At 43.1% G+C, this 13657-nt stretch overlaps 1 long non-coding RNA gene across 1 annotated transcript; it reads right to left on the bottom strand.

Moving 5' to 3' along the window:
* Positions 1-11440: 11440 nt before the first annotated feature.
* LOC123132178 (uncharacterized) lies at positions 11441-13161 on the bottom strand. The gene is made up of 2 exons (XR_006464539.1): positions 12409-13161; positions 11441-11953 (listed from the first exon to the last, which is right to left on the bottom strand). It is a non-coding gene; the product is annotated as an uncharacterized lncRNA (long non-coding RNA).
* Between the last annotated feature and the right edge of the window lie 496 nt (positions 13162-13657).

The following is a 13657-nucleotide window of genomic DNA, read 5'->3' as shown; positions in this document are numbered from 1 at the left end:
TTGGGGCGCGCCTAGGGCCGGCCTCCTCCCCTCTCCCTCCTTTATATACGAGGGCTGGGGGCACCTCTAACACACATCAATTGTTCCAAGTCGTGTGCGGCGCTCCCCTCCACAGTTTACGCCTCCAGTCATATTCACGTAGTGCTTAGGCGAAGCCCTGCGCGGATCACTTCACCATCGTCGTCACCACACCGTCGTGCTGACGGAACTCTCCCTCGACACTTTGCTGGATCAAGACTTCGAGGGACGTCATCAAGCTGAATGTGTGCAAAACTCGAAGGTGTCGTACGTCGGTGCTTGATCATTTGGATCGAGAAGACGTTCGACTACATCAACCGCATTAAGCTAACGCTTCCACTTTCGGTCTACGAGGGTACATGGACACACTCTCCCCCTCTCGTTGCTATGCATCTCCTAGATAGATCTTGCGTGAGCATAAGAATTTTTTTGAAATTGCATGCTACGTTCCCCAACAAAGGGGAGGGCGTTGCAGGAGTCCACCAGCTTGCAGCACTCGTAACAAGGCAGGAAGGAGAGGGAGGGGTGGACGAGAGCCCCGCATCCCTGCTCCGGGAGGAGGCTGGCGAAATGGCAGACCTCCTAGGGGGAGTGCCACTCGTCCCTGGTGAGGTAGAAGACGCCAGCGAGGGTCTGGGGGAGCCTCCTGTGGTGGTGGGGGTCCGAGATGAGGCGGTGCCAGCGCCTGGACACGCACTTGGCGCGACACAGCGGCCTAGTGAAGGAAATATGCCCTAGAGGCAATAATAAAGTTATTATTTATTTCCTTAAATCATGATAAATGTTTATTATTCATGCTAGAATTGTATTAACCGGAAACTTAGTACATGTGTGAATACATAGAGAAACAGAGTGTCACTAGTATGCATCTACTTGACTAGCTCGTTGATCAAAGATGGTTATGTTTCCTAACCATGGACATGAGTTGTCATTTGATAAACGGGATCACATCATTAGGAGAATGATGTGATTGACTTGACCCATTCCATTAGCTTAGCACTTGATCGTTTTAGTTTACTGCTATTGCTTTCTTCATGACTTATACATGTTCCTATGACTATGAGATTATGAAACTCCCGATTAACAAAGGAACACTTTGTGTACTACCAAACGTCACAACGTAACTGGGTGATTCTAAATGTGCTCTACAGGTGTCTCCGATGGTACTTGTTGAGTTGGCATAGATCGAGATTAGGATTTGTCACTCCGATTGTCAGAGAGGTGTCTCTGGGCCCTCTCGGTAATGCACATCACTATAAGCCTTGCAAGCAATGCAACTAATGAGTTAGTTGCGGGATAGTGCATTATGGAACGAGTAAAGAGACTTGCCGGTAACAAGATTGAACTAGGTATTGAGATACCAACGATCGAATCACACGCAAGTAACATACCGATGACAAAGGGAACAACGTATGTTGTTATGCGGTTTGATCGATAAAGATCTTCGTAGAATATGTAGGAGCCAATATGAACATCCAGGTTCCGCTATTGGTTATTTACCAAAGACGTGTCTTGGTCATGTCTACATAGTTCTCGAACCCGTAGGGTCCGCACGCTTAACGATCGGTAATATGAGTTTATGTGATTTGATGTACCGAAGGTAGTTCGGAGTCCCGGATGAGATCGGGGACATGACGAGGAGTCTCGAAATGGTCGAGACGTAAAGATCGATATATTGGACGAATATATTCGGACATCGGAAAGGTTCCTAGTGATTCAGGTATTTTTCGGAGTACCGGGGAGTTACGGGAATACGGGGAAGAAGTATTGGGCCTCATGGGCGAAGTGGTGGAAGAGATGAGGCAGGGCGCGCGGCCCCTCTAGCCCAAACCGAATTGAACTAGGGGGCCGGCCCCCCTTTCCTCCTTTCCTCCCTCTCCTTCCTTCTCCCTCTCTACTTCCTTTCCTCCTCCTAATAGGAGTAGGAAAGGGGAGTCCTACTCCTACTAGGAGGAGGACTGCTCCTCCTGGCGCGCCCTACAGGGGACAGCTAGCCTCCCCCCTTGCTCCATTATATATGGGGGCAGGGGGCACCCTAGAACACACAAGTTGATTGTTCCAAGACGTGTGCAGTGCCCCCCTCCACCATAATTCACATCGATCATATCGTAGCGGTTCTTAGGCGAAGCCCTGTGTCGTTAGCAACATCATCACCGTCATCACGTCGTCGTGCTGACGGAACTCTCCCGTGAAGCTCTGCTGGATCGGAGTTAGTGGGACATCATCGAGCTGAACGTGTGTTGAACCGGTGTCGTGCGTTCGGTACTTGGATCGGTCGGATCTGAAGACGTTCGACTACATCAACCGTATTCTCATAATGCTTCCGCTTACGGTCTACGAGGGTACGTGGACGATACTCTTCCCTCTCATTGCTATGCATCACCATGATCTTGTGTGTGCGTAGGAAATTTAATTTGTGGACTTTTTTTTCAAATTCGTGAACTTGTTTTCAAATCAATGAACTTTTTTGTTTTTTTTTCAAATTCGTGAACTTTTATTCTAATCGATGAACGTTTTTTAATTTCGCAAATGTTGTTCCTCCTTGGAGCTGGGAGTGTTCGTGTGTTCCAGGGCCAATCCATCAAAATCGAGGTCCCTGTGTCAAAATCTAAGTTGGCCCTATCTTGTTAGAGAAAAATGTCCGACTGGATCAAGTTGTCGTCTATGGCAGGTTGCGTGCATAAAAAGTATTTTGAGGTGTTCTTTTTAATTGCTTTAATATAGATCTTTTCAAAGTATTTTGATGAAACGCCTCCAAAATGCGAAGGCTTCACTTTCCTCACCTGCCTCAAGTGAATGGAGGCATTTTGGCATTTTAGAAAATATCTCCACAAATGATAGGAATCCTACTGTTGATAATTTTATATACTTATAGAATGCTGAAGTCATAAAGGTTATTTCACTTTCTCTAACCATAAACTACTGTCTAGTTGGTCGCCCCAAGTTTTTTACAAGCTTTATTATTCGAGAGGTCAGTAGATCAAGCCCTTAGAAGTGCGCATAAAACACATAACGTTTTCTTGGGAGATCGGGATTGATGGGCCGATGGACTGGTCTTACGCTTCGGCCTAGTTTGTTCTTATAAATTTTGCGCTATTTTTTAACAAAAGAGCAGCGTAGTGGAGCGCAAAGCATCATGCCCATCATTATAAAGGGGTATAGGATAATCACAGCCGTGTGTTTAGGGGGGGTATCGAAGCGGAAGTGTATATATATTGATTATTCTTCATGTGAAGTAATTTCCGATGTGCATAGATAGATATTCTCAACGGTGCACCATATCTTTCCAGCACATGGCAATACATGTAATTCATTACTTTTCGCAGCAGCACATGCCGCCATTATCTGGTGAGCAATAGCTTTTATCCTTATTATAACGTTGGCCTACACAATAAGCCTTGCACAGAACGTTGCCACTTGGTTGGATTGGGGGCGCACAACCTTTTGCGGCTACACACAATTTCGTAAAAGTGCTTGTTATACCCAGACATGTTGTACCTATGAACAATGGCGTGATAACCACGTTAATGCATTTATATTGCATAACAATCGATTACCAGGGTGCTTCCGTCCTTCCAGAAAATAGTTATAATTCCAACTTTATCTTAAGTCAGACTTCTTTAAGTTTGACCAAGTCTATAGAGAAAATTTCAACATCTACAACACCAAATTAGTTCCATCATAAAATATGTATCCATAGTATATATTTGATGTCGTAAATATTAGCATATTCCTCTATAAACTTGATCAAAATTGAAAAGATTTAACCTTGGACAAAGCTAGAATTTTGATAAAGTTTTTTTTTGATAAAGCTAGAATTTTGATGAATTTAGATTGAAGAAAGTAATTCATTTTGCACATGAAAGAGAGAATAAATACACCACGTGGCAAGCGTGGTAAAAGCATTCTATGATGACTTTTTCTGATTTAAATATATATGGGTGCATTTTAATATGTTTGCTCACTTATTTCAGTCTGTATGTAGTATGCATAAAAATATATATAATATGTTACATTTGTGAATGAAGGGAGTAGGTACCTGCTGCATGCAGGAAATGATGGTGGTAGACATGGCCACGAGAGCCATCAAGCACAGAACGCGAGTGTTGTCTCTCGTGCTCGTCATGTTGGGATACTTCTCTTCGTAGCGTTGTTGTCCTTCTGTAGTAACGCTGTCACCGGAATAGGGCGTGCTAGTCTTTATATAGAGATCGGAGAATGGATTTAATGACATTTTATTATTTCCTATATTAATGTTTTGGCCAATACTTTATAATCATTTTTTGCCTATTGTATCTTCATGTATTTATTCTTTCCTTATCAAAATGTTCTAGAAGTAATTTTTACCTATTATATCTTCATGTATTAATCAGTTACTTGTTAACGCGTGGGCAAATGAGATAGCCTCCTGGATTATGTCTTGCATTTTTTTAGTTACTGGTTAAATTGTCCTCTCCCGCAAAAAAAAGCTAAATTGTCTGTGCGTATCAATGTGGGGCATACTTATTTTAGTGGTTCAAATATCAATCGTGTCTATCGTATAATAGGCATTGGTGGGGTTCTTCTTTGACACAAATAGTAGCAACTTCTATTCAATAAAACCACCTTAGTGATTGTAAACAACGTAACTCTAAGTCCAGTGACCAAACTGAGTTTTTCGTCCAAGTTGAGTGAACATCCATGTAAGGTAATCAAAACTTTCGTGATGCTTTAGATTTTTGTAATCTTAAAGACCTTGGTTTTGAGGGTGATGTTTTCACATGGAGGAATAACAATTATCGCATTGATGGTTATATCCGTGAGCACCTTGACAGAGTGGTGGCTACCCCAACGTGGTGTGCGCGTTTTCCCCACTATAAAGTCGTTAATGGTTATCCTGAACACTCGGACCATAGACATATTTCTCTATGGGTTGATGGCAGTAGGCGGATGATGAATAAGGGAGGTGGTACATAGATGAAGCGATTTGAAGCCCGGTGGTTACTTGAGGAGGACTGCGACAACTTGGTTCGTCAGTAATGGGAGAGAGCTTCTGGTCCTTCAGTGTCTAGAAGACTTGCAGCCGTCAATAACGCATTACATGTATGGAGTCGGGATGTTTTGGGTGATTTACAAAAACGAGCAAGGATTCTGAAACTGGAACTAGAGGAGATCCGGCGGCTACCTTTGTCACAGAATATGATTCGGAAGGAGCTAACAGTCAAATACAAGCTTGAGAGACTTGAGGAACAGATTGATGTGGCAAGCCGGCAAAGGGCACATGCCGATTGGTTGTCTAAAGGAGACTGCAGGTGTATGCGTCTGAACGAAGGCGGAAAAATACCATAACCAAGCTGGTGAGGGAGGACGGGGTGGTGGTGACTGGGGAGGAGGGCTTGAAGGCCCTCATTACTAATTATTTTTCTAGCTTATTTACCCCCATTGCAGGTGCTGACGCTGCGGTAATTCTAAATAACATAGCACCAAAAGTCTCTGCCCAAATGAATGAGTACTTAACGGCGGATTTTACTGCAGAGGAGGTTAAGAAGGCTCTAGATAACATTGGTGATCTCAAAGCACCGGGCATTGATGGCTTACCAGCGATCTTCTATAAGCACTATTGGCAGCTGATTGGTGATGATGTTGTTGTGTGCGAGGTTTTACAAGTATTACGAGGCGGCAGTATTCCGGAGGGATGGAACGACACCCTTGTGGTGCTTATCCCAAAGGTCCAGAACCCAAAAAGATTGAAGGATCTACGCTCTATTAGCCTTTGTAATGTTGTGTATAAGCTCATGTCCAAGGTTTTGGCCAACACACTGAAGTGCATACTGGGAGATATCATATCACCAAACCAGAGTGCATTCGTGCCCGGCAGGCTCATTTCTGATAACACTATTTTGGCTTATGAGATGATGCACTTTTTGAAGAGAAAGAGAACTAGAGCCACTAGCTATGTGGCACTCAAACTTGATATGAGTAAGGCCTACGACAGGGTGAACTGGGATTTTATGGAGAAGATCATGACACGGTTGGGTTTTGATAGTGCCTTTGTGGAACAAATCAGCAAGTGTATGCATATTGTACGCTACAGATTTAAGGTAAATGGGTCTTGTACCGAGACAGTTATTCCAAGACAAGGTTTGAGGCAGTGAGACCCAATTTCTCCATACTTGTTTCTTATTTGTGTTGAGGGTTTCTCCGCTTTGCTTGATCATGACGAATCCATTGGTTCGATTAGAGGCATCAAAGTAGCACCTGAGGGCCCTACCGTCACACACCTGCTTTTCGCTGATGATTCCTTGCTGTTGTTGGAGGCCACCGAGGAGAGTGTGTCCATAGTGAATGAAATTCTTGAAGTATATGAGAAGGGGTCGAGCCAAATTATTAATCGGGACAAGTCTTCTATGCTCTTCAGCAAGAACATGTTGCAGCTTAGGAAACAAACCTTACTGCATCTTCTCGGCCTACAGAATGAAGGTCAACAGGGCAAGTATTTGGGGCTGCCTCGCTATGTGGGCAAGGCTCGTCAAGCCTGCTTTTGAATACCTCCGAGACAGAATCCGGGACCTACTTCAAGGTTATAAAATCAAGATGATGTCAAAGAAGGGTAAGGAAATCCTAATAAAAACGGTTGCCCAAGCAATTCCAGCCTATGCCATGGCCTGTTTTGATCTGACAAAGTCCTTGTGTGAGAGTATAAGCCACATGATCTGCCGTTTTTGCTGGGATAACCAAGAGATGAGCATAAACATCACTGGGTTGGCTGGGAGAAGATGACCCATCCAAAGGAACAGGGAGGGCTTGGCTTTAGGGATCTACACGCATTCAATATTGCAATGTTGTCTCGCCAAGTTTGGAGGTTGATCCAGGCACCAGACTCGCTCTATGCTCGTGTTCTACGTGCTAAATACTACCCGGACGGTGACATTTTTGCAGCTACAGTGACCCGGGCATCCGTTATGTTTGGCGGAGCATCCTTCAAGGGGTGTCCGTCATGAATGAGGGGATGGTGTGGAGGGTGGGTTCGAGTGAGCATACCCGAATCTGGCAGGACCCCTTGCTCCCTGCTGGTGTTGTTCGGTTTCCAAGGTCTCCCCATCGCTATACCATCCTGACTAAAGTCTGAGAGCTTATCGACCCGTATACACACTCCTAGGATGAGTTGTTGGTTAGACAAATGTTTAATCCGGAAGAGACTGATATAATACTAAAGATTCCAATTTTTGAGCAACATGAGGACTTCTTGGCTTGGCAATTCGACAGCAAGGGCTTATTTTCAGTGAGGTCTGCGTATAGAGTTCACCTTGACATGAAGAAACGGCTTACCCCTAGGCAGCAGGGTGAGGGCGTCGCCGGTGATACAGCTTATGGAAAAATGTGGCAGAACCTCTGGAAGATTAGATGTCCCGGGAAAGTGCATCATTTTTTGTGGAGAGTCGCTCATAATAGTCACCCTATGTTGAGGAATATTGAACGGATTGGGATCGAACTCGATACTAGCTGTGTCCTTTACCATAGATTACTGGAGGATGGCGGACATCTTTTTTCAGATGTAAGGAGGTCAAGAAGATTTGGCATGTGTGTGAGCTGGAGTCGTCCCGGTTAAACCGGCTGCAATGTCAGTCACCGAGCGAAATCCTCGCCACCATATTTGCCCTTTCAGAGGATAGGAAGCTGAGAATCATATGCTTTCTATGGCTGTGGTGGACGGAGAGGAATAAAGGCAATCATAAGAAAAAGAGAGCTACACCTGAGGAGTTCTGCTTCCTTTTGAGAAGCATTTTGCTGAATGGTGTGTATTTTATGCAAAAACAAAGAAAGCGCAGATTTTGAGCAAACCTCTGTGGAGTAAACCGATGGTGGATAAGGTTAAAATAAATATTGACAGTGTTTTCGATGTTGCTAAACAGACCACGGGTTGGGGCTCTGTGGCTCGAGATCATATAGGTGAGGTGTTGTTTGCTGCTGCTAGAAGGCTTGTGCACATAAGTGAAGCTCTGCACGCTGAAGCAACTGCGCTATTGCATGGCATACACTTAGCTGAGGAGCATGGTATTTGGCGTGTCATTTTTGAGACAGGATGTCTTGGACTTGCTCAAGCCATTAACTCCACGGTGCATGACCGCTCCAACCTTGGTGTTGTCTTCCGTGAGGCTACATATCTCCTACCAACGAGTTTTAACAAGTGGAGCATTGTTCACTGCCCAAGAGATTGTAACAAGCCTGCCCATGAGTTGGCAACTATAGGTAGATGCATCGAACAGCGGCTGTGGCTATCAGATTTCCCTCACAATGTAACTGTGGCTATGACCGACAATTTGGTCGGTCCAACGTAATTTGAAATGCAAGGTGTTCCAGTTTTATATATATATATATATATATATATATATATATATATATATATATATATATATATATATAAACACTATTCTGATCACAACCTGACCTGCCCCGCTAGTAGTACGTTGAACTTCCCTGTGAACTAGGTTGAACTTCCGCCAACATTGCCCAAATGGGGCTTGCGATATACCGTTGGAAAGCTATGGACACCAATATCATGACCCAACTTAAATTTTTGGCAAAATATAAGCGGTTTAAGAGCAGTTTTGAAAACCGTTTTTTTTCTTCGCACAAAAACGTGAATCGTATTTTCGATCGCATTTCTAAACCGTTTATCAGAATGAGGCATATAATATGACGTTGGAAAGCTGCTGCAAAACCGCTCCTTCCACATGTTGAAAGTTTTCTCTAATTCCCTATGGTTAAAGAGTAATTTGAAAAAACGAAAAATTTCGTAAACCAAACAGCTGAGTTCGTTTTTTCGATGTCATTTCTAAACAGCTAATCCAATGGAGGCATATGATACGGCGTTGGAAAGCTTATGAAAGTGCGCTACTTTTTCATCTTGAAAGTTTTTTCTAATTTTGAATGGTTTAAGAGTAATTTAGAAAATGGTCCCAAGTCCTACCGAGTTCGTATTTTCAAGCTAATTTTTTAACCGTGTGTCCGATTGCAGCAAATGATATGGCGTTGGAAAGCTTGAACAAATACGAAACTTTTTTGTATGTATTGTTTCTCCCAATTCTTTACGTTTTTAAGTCAGTTTTGAAAATGGCAAAAAACGTATTTTCGTCGTAATTTCTACAAACTTTATCGAAATGGGGCAAATAATATACCGTTGAAAATCTACAGAAAATGCGAAACTTTTTCATGTTGATGGTTTTCTCTGATTCCTAGCAGTTTTCAAGTAATTTCGAAAACGGCGGGATCATGCGTTCTGCCTTTATCGCGAAACAGATTCTTCGAAAATGCACCGCGTGAAGAACCTGAACTTCTCGGCACGTGTACCTGAACTTCACTCTGTTTTTCACATGATTTTTTTTGCTCGTAGGTCTCCATCCACTGCTCGTAACTCTCCATCCATTCACCGTAATTGAGCAGGTGATATACGGATGGAAAGTTGTTGTAAGCACGCAAGTTTCCCGTGTTGATCATCTTTTCATACTCGCGACGATTTTAAAAGTTTTTCATCTAAAATTCATTCAGCATAGTAGTTGAACTTCCTGTTGTTTTCATGTTGAACTTCTGTTAGTGTTATTTTTGTTTGTAATTTTCTCATCCATTCGTTAGTGTTACACAAATAATATTCCTTTTGTACAAACGTCTCTCACAATAATTTTTTTAACTTTCTCCGACCGAGGACTTGAACTTACACAAATGATATTCCTGTCGTTTTGAGGTAAATTAAAAAATGGCGAAATCATGATTTATGCATTCATCGCGAATGAAAATGCACTGTGTGAAGTAGTTGAACTTCTGGGACATGTTTGTTTGAACTTCACTATGTTTTTGACATGTTGTTTTTTGCACCGCGTGAAGTAGTTGAACTTCTGGGACATGTCTGTTTGAACTTCACTCAGTTTCACTTTATTTATTTTTCTTATATGAAATACACACCATACATGAACTTCTGATTGTTATCACTTTGAACTTCTCTCTGGTTTGAGAGAATTATTTTAAAACACAAAAAACTACATTTTTTATGTATTTTGGACATCTAAATTACATGGTGAACCTCTCTCACAAGAATTTTTTGAACTTTTCCTCGCCGAGCACTTGAACTTCTAGCAACCATTTTTTCCGTTTATGAGTTGTTTTTAAAAGTGCAAAAAATGGCGTTGTGTTTTTTATTTTTTGAACAGGTAAATCCTAGGTTTTAATAAACTCCGAACTTCTGTGTTATTTCAGTTTGAAGTTCACCTTTTTATATTATGATTAAAGAATTGTATTCGATTTTTATACGAAAAAAATCGAGCATGGAAATACAAGGTGAACCTCTCGCACAAGAATTATGAATTTTTCTCGGGCCGATCACTTGAACTTCTAGCAACAAAATTTGTAGAGTTTGCCTTTTAATTCTTCCTTTTGTTCTCGTTTGAACTTCGTCTTTTTTTAATGATGAACGACGTGATAATTTCTTCCTTTTGTTCTTGTTTGAACTTCATCTTTTTTTAATGATGAACTTCTTTCTGATTATTAGTGACGTGATACTTTCTTACTTTTGTGCTCGTTTGAACTTTGCCTTTTTTAATGATGAACTTCTCGCGTGAATTTTACATGGCTTTTCCCATGTGTTTAGAAGTGAGAGAGTGAATGAAATCTGCTTGTTTATGTCATTGAAGTTTTTGACTTTTTTGAACGTTATTTTTCTTCTTTATTGTCAAGTATTACATATCTTGAAATTTAACTATTCTTGTTTTTGAACTGTAAGTAGTGAAAATATTAGAGCAAATAATTTCAAATTATTTTATAAAGTTCTAGTGTGAATCAGAGTTAAGAAAAGTTCAAGAAGTTCAAGCTTTATAGCTGATCGTGAGCACTAGGTAAATAGAATGTTACTTTTTCTCTAAACCACAAGTTATTTTTATCACTGAATAGTAACACACATCCCTTATCCTCTCACACACCACATCTTTCATATCCACACCATGTAGGCACTCTACTCTTGTATCTCTTTCACTTCATAATTTTCTCTCTTTGTCTTCTTCCTGGTAACGCCCAAATTGGTTGTGCAAGCTAAAACAAGCAGTAGCAACAGTAGCTCGGTGCTGGCCTTTCTTCTCCTCTATTGGCGGTAGGAGAAACACATAAATTAAAACAATTTCAAGAGGAAAATGGTCCTGCCGCCGCAGCCTACACCGCACAGCGAAACGTTGTTGTTGCCTTTTCTGAACCTGAAGATGTAGTAGAAGAGCAACAACAACAACATGATATCTTGGTCTTCCTTGTGGTGTGGAGGAGGGGTGCAGTGAGACGCTGGCAGCAGTGGGGCACCACCTCGGTAGGCTTCGATGACCGGCGCAGGCAACCCAGTAGATCATACAGTCTAGAACTCCAGATTTAGACGACCTGAAACAACCTGACAAATTGTACATGTTTCTAACCCAATAGAACTCCGAACCTTCTGAAGAAAAATCACTGTTTGAACAAGACTGTACGATAAGCTGAGTTCGCCTTAACCCAATAAAACTCTGAACCTTCTGAAGAAAAATCACTCTCCCACGGTCCCACACAACACAAACACAGAAAGCACACCCAGTTCGCCATCTCACCTGGCATGCGGCAAAAAATGTATTACATGTTGAAAACAATTTATCGCGGCGCAAACTGAGCCCAGGGCGCATACAAGATTACTCTCGAAATTACTTGCTAATCCTGATGTGTTCCCGACGCCATATCTCGTTCCATCAAGTGATGCAGCAGCTCAAGATACACAAGGATGTTGTTTCTCCGTGGGTTTGTCTATTTGCGGTCTTGAAGCTTCATCAGGCACTGTGGTTAGTCTGGGTACAAACAACATCAGCTAGGTAGTGGAAGGAACCAATCTGGCATGCACGCCTACTTATGTGCTATAGAAGATGAGTCCATGACGCTGCATTGATTTGTCCAGGAACTGCAAAATGGGTACAAGAAATGAAGGAGATCAGTACTTGGCGAACAAGTAGGCCGATAACAATCAGAATTCAGAACATCCAACCACGTATATCTAAGCATTCCAACAAGGAGTAACTAATGGAACTTATCATGCTTTGCTTGACAGTATACACTAAAAGTAACTTCTGAGATGCTTCACTCAGCTGATCAGCTACAAGAAACCAAAAGTAATACACAGCAATCTAATATTTTCATGTTTAGGGGAGTAACATCTAAACACTAGGAAGTGCATAAACCAGAAAAATTTGTCAGCCACAAGTGTTTTTGTGTTCCCCTACATACACACAACAATCATCATCTTCCATATACATGGACTTCATTTTTCTGACAACATGAAATTTGTTGTTGTCGCTGTATATGAACTTCTCCTGTAAACAAAGAGAGAGAATGCACTGAGCCAAGGTAGAATCTTACAAAGAAAACACACTTTTTTGTTTGAGGCATATACACAAATAGCTTGTGTGGACTGCCAGTTGAAGGAGAGGGCAGCTCAATGCGGAGGCTATGGAGTGCGAGGGCAGAGTCGAAGGCAGCAGCAGCATGGAGGAAGAGGGCAGCAACAGCATGGAGGAAGAGGGGCGCTAATGCTGACTAGTGTAGTGCGCGGTGGCACTGCTCTGTACAGGAGCGCCGGATCCAGGAGGTCGACCGGGAGGAGCAAGGTGGCAGCGTGGGGTGGCGTGGGTAGCTCTTAGGCCAGCGATGGAGGGAAGAGAGTGAACTCAGGGGGAGGGTCACCGGTGGGGGAACGTGCATCGCGTCGCCGATCTGGGGAGGCACGTGAGGGAAGAAGGCCGCAGTGGCAGAGGTGGAAGGTCGCGGCAGCAGAGGAGGAAGGCCGCTGAGGGGCGAATTCCGGCGACGCGGGAGGTGAGTTGGTGGCTGTCGCCCGACGGCAGGATCCCGACGATGGGAGGTTGGGTTGGTGGCGGTTGTGCAGCGGCAGGATCCCGGCGGTAGGGAGGTGGATTGGCAGCTGGATCCCGACGGCGGGGCGGTGGATTCGTGGCTGGATCCCGGCGGCGGGGGAGGTAGGTTGGCGGTGTTCGCCGACTCACCGTTGGCTGGATCCCGGCGGCGGGAAGGTGGGATGGTGGAGTTTGGGACGGGAGGTGGAAGAGATGGGGTGCGGGGACAGTGGGGGCGCTGTTTTTTTTCTTTCCCACCGTTCGGGAGTTCGGGAACACCTAATCGGCCCTATATATGGTGATCGTGATCCAAATAGTTGAATCTTGAGATTAGAATAGTGCTACTATATATATATATTGAAAAAATCATACCTATTGTGTTTCTCTCTAGAGATGGCAATCTCAGCCACATACTCGTCTTGGGATATGGTCCCATTTCTTTCCCTCCAAACTTTTCCATCATTTTGAGAGTGTGGAATTTATTTCCTCTTTGGGCTGGTAGTGGTCCACAAATGCATGTATATATACATATATATATACACATATACATATATATATATATAGTAAGTTAATTGTGGTAAGAGGCAGAAAATAGGCCTATTAGAGGCTTCTTTAGAATCATGAAGATTTCATAGATGCACATGTTTCTCCTTAGGTGTCGTTCTAATAAATCTTCATAGCCGCTAACCTACGCGAGCTAACCTAGTAGCGGCGTCGCTGCCGCCCGCCGCTTCCTCCCTTCCTCTCCCCTCCGA

The sequence above is a fragment of the Triticum aestivum genome, chromosome 6A (genome assembly GCF_018294505.1).
Source record: "Triticum aestivum cultivar Chinese Spring chromosome 6A, IWGSC CS RefSeq v2.1, whole genome shotgun sequence".
NCBI classification, from domain to species: Eukaryota; Viridiplantae; Streptophyta; class Magnoliopsida; order Poales; family Poaceae; genus Triticum; species Triticum aestivum.
This window is presented reverse-complemented; position numbering and strand designations above follow the sequence as displayed.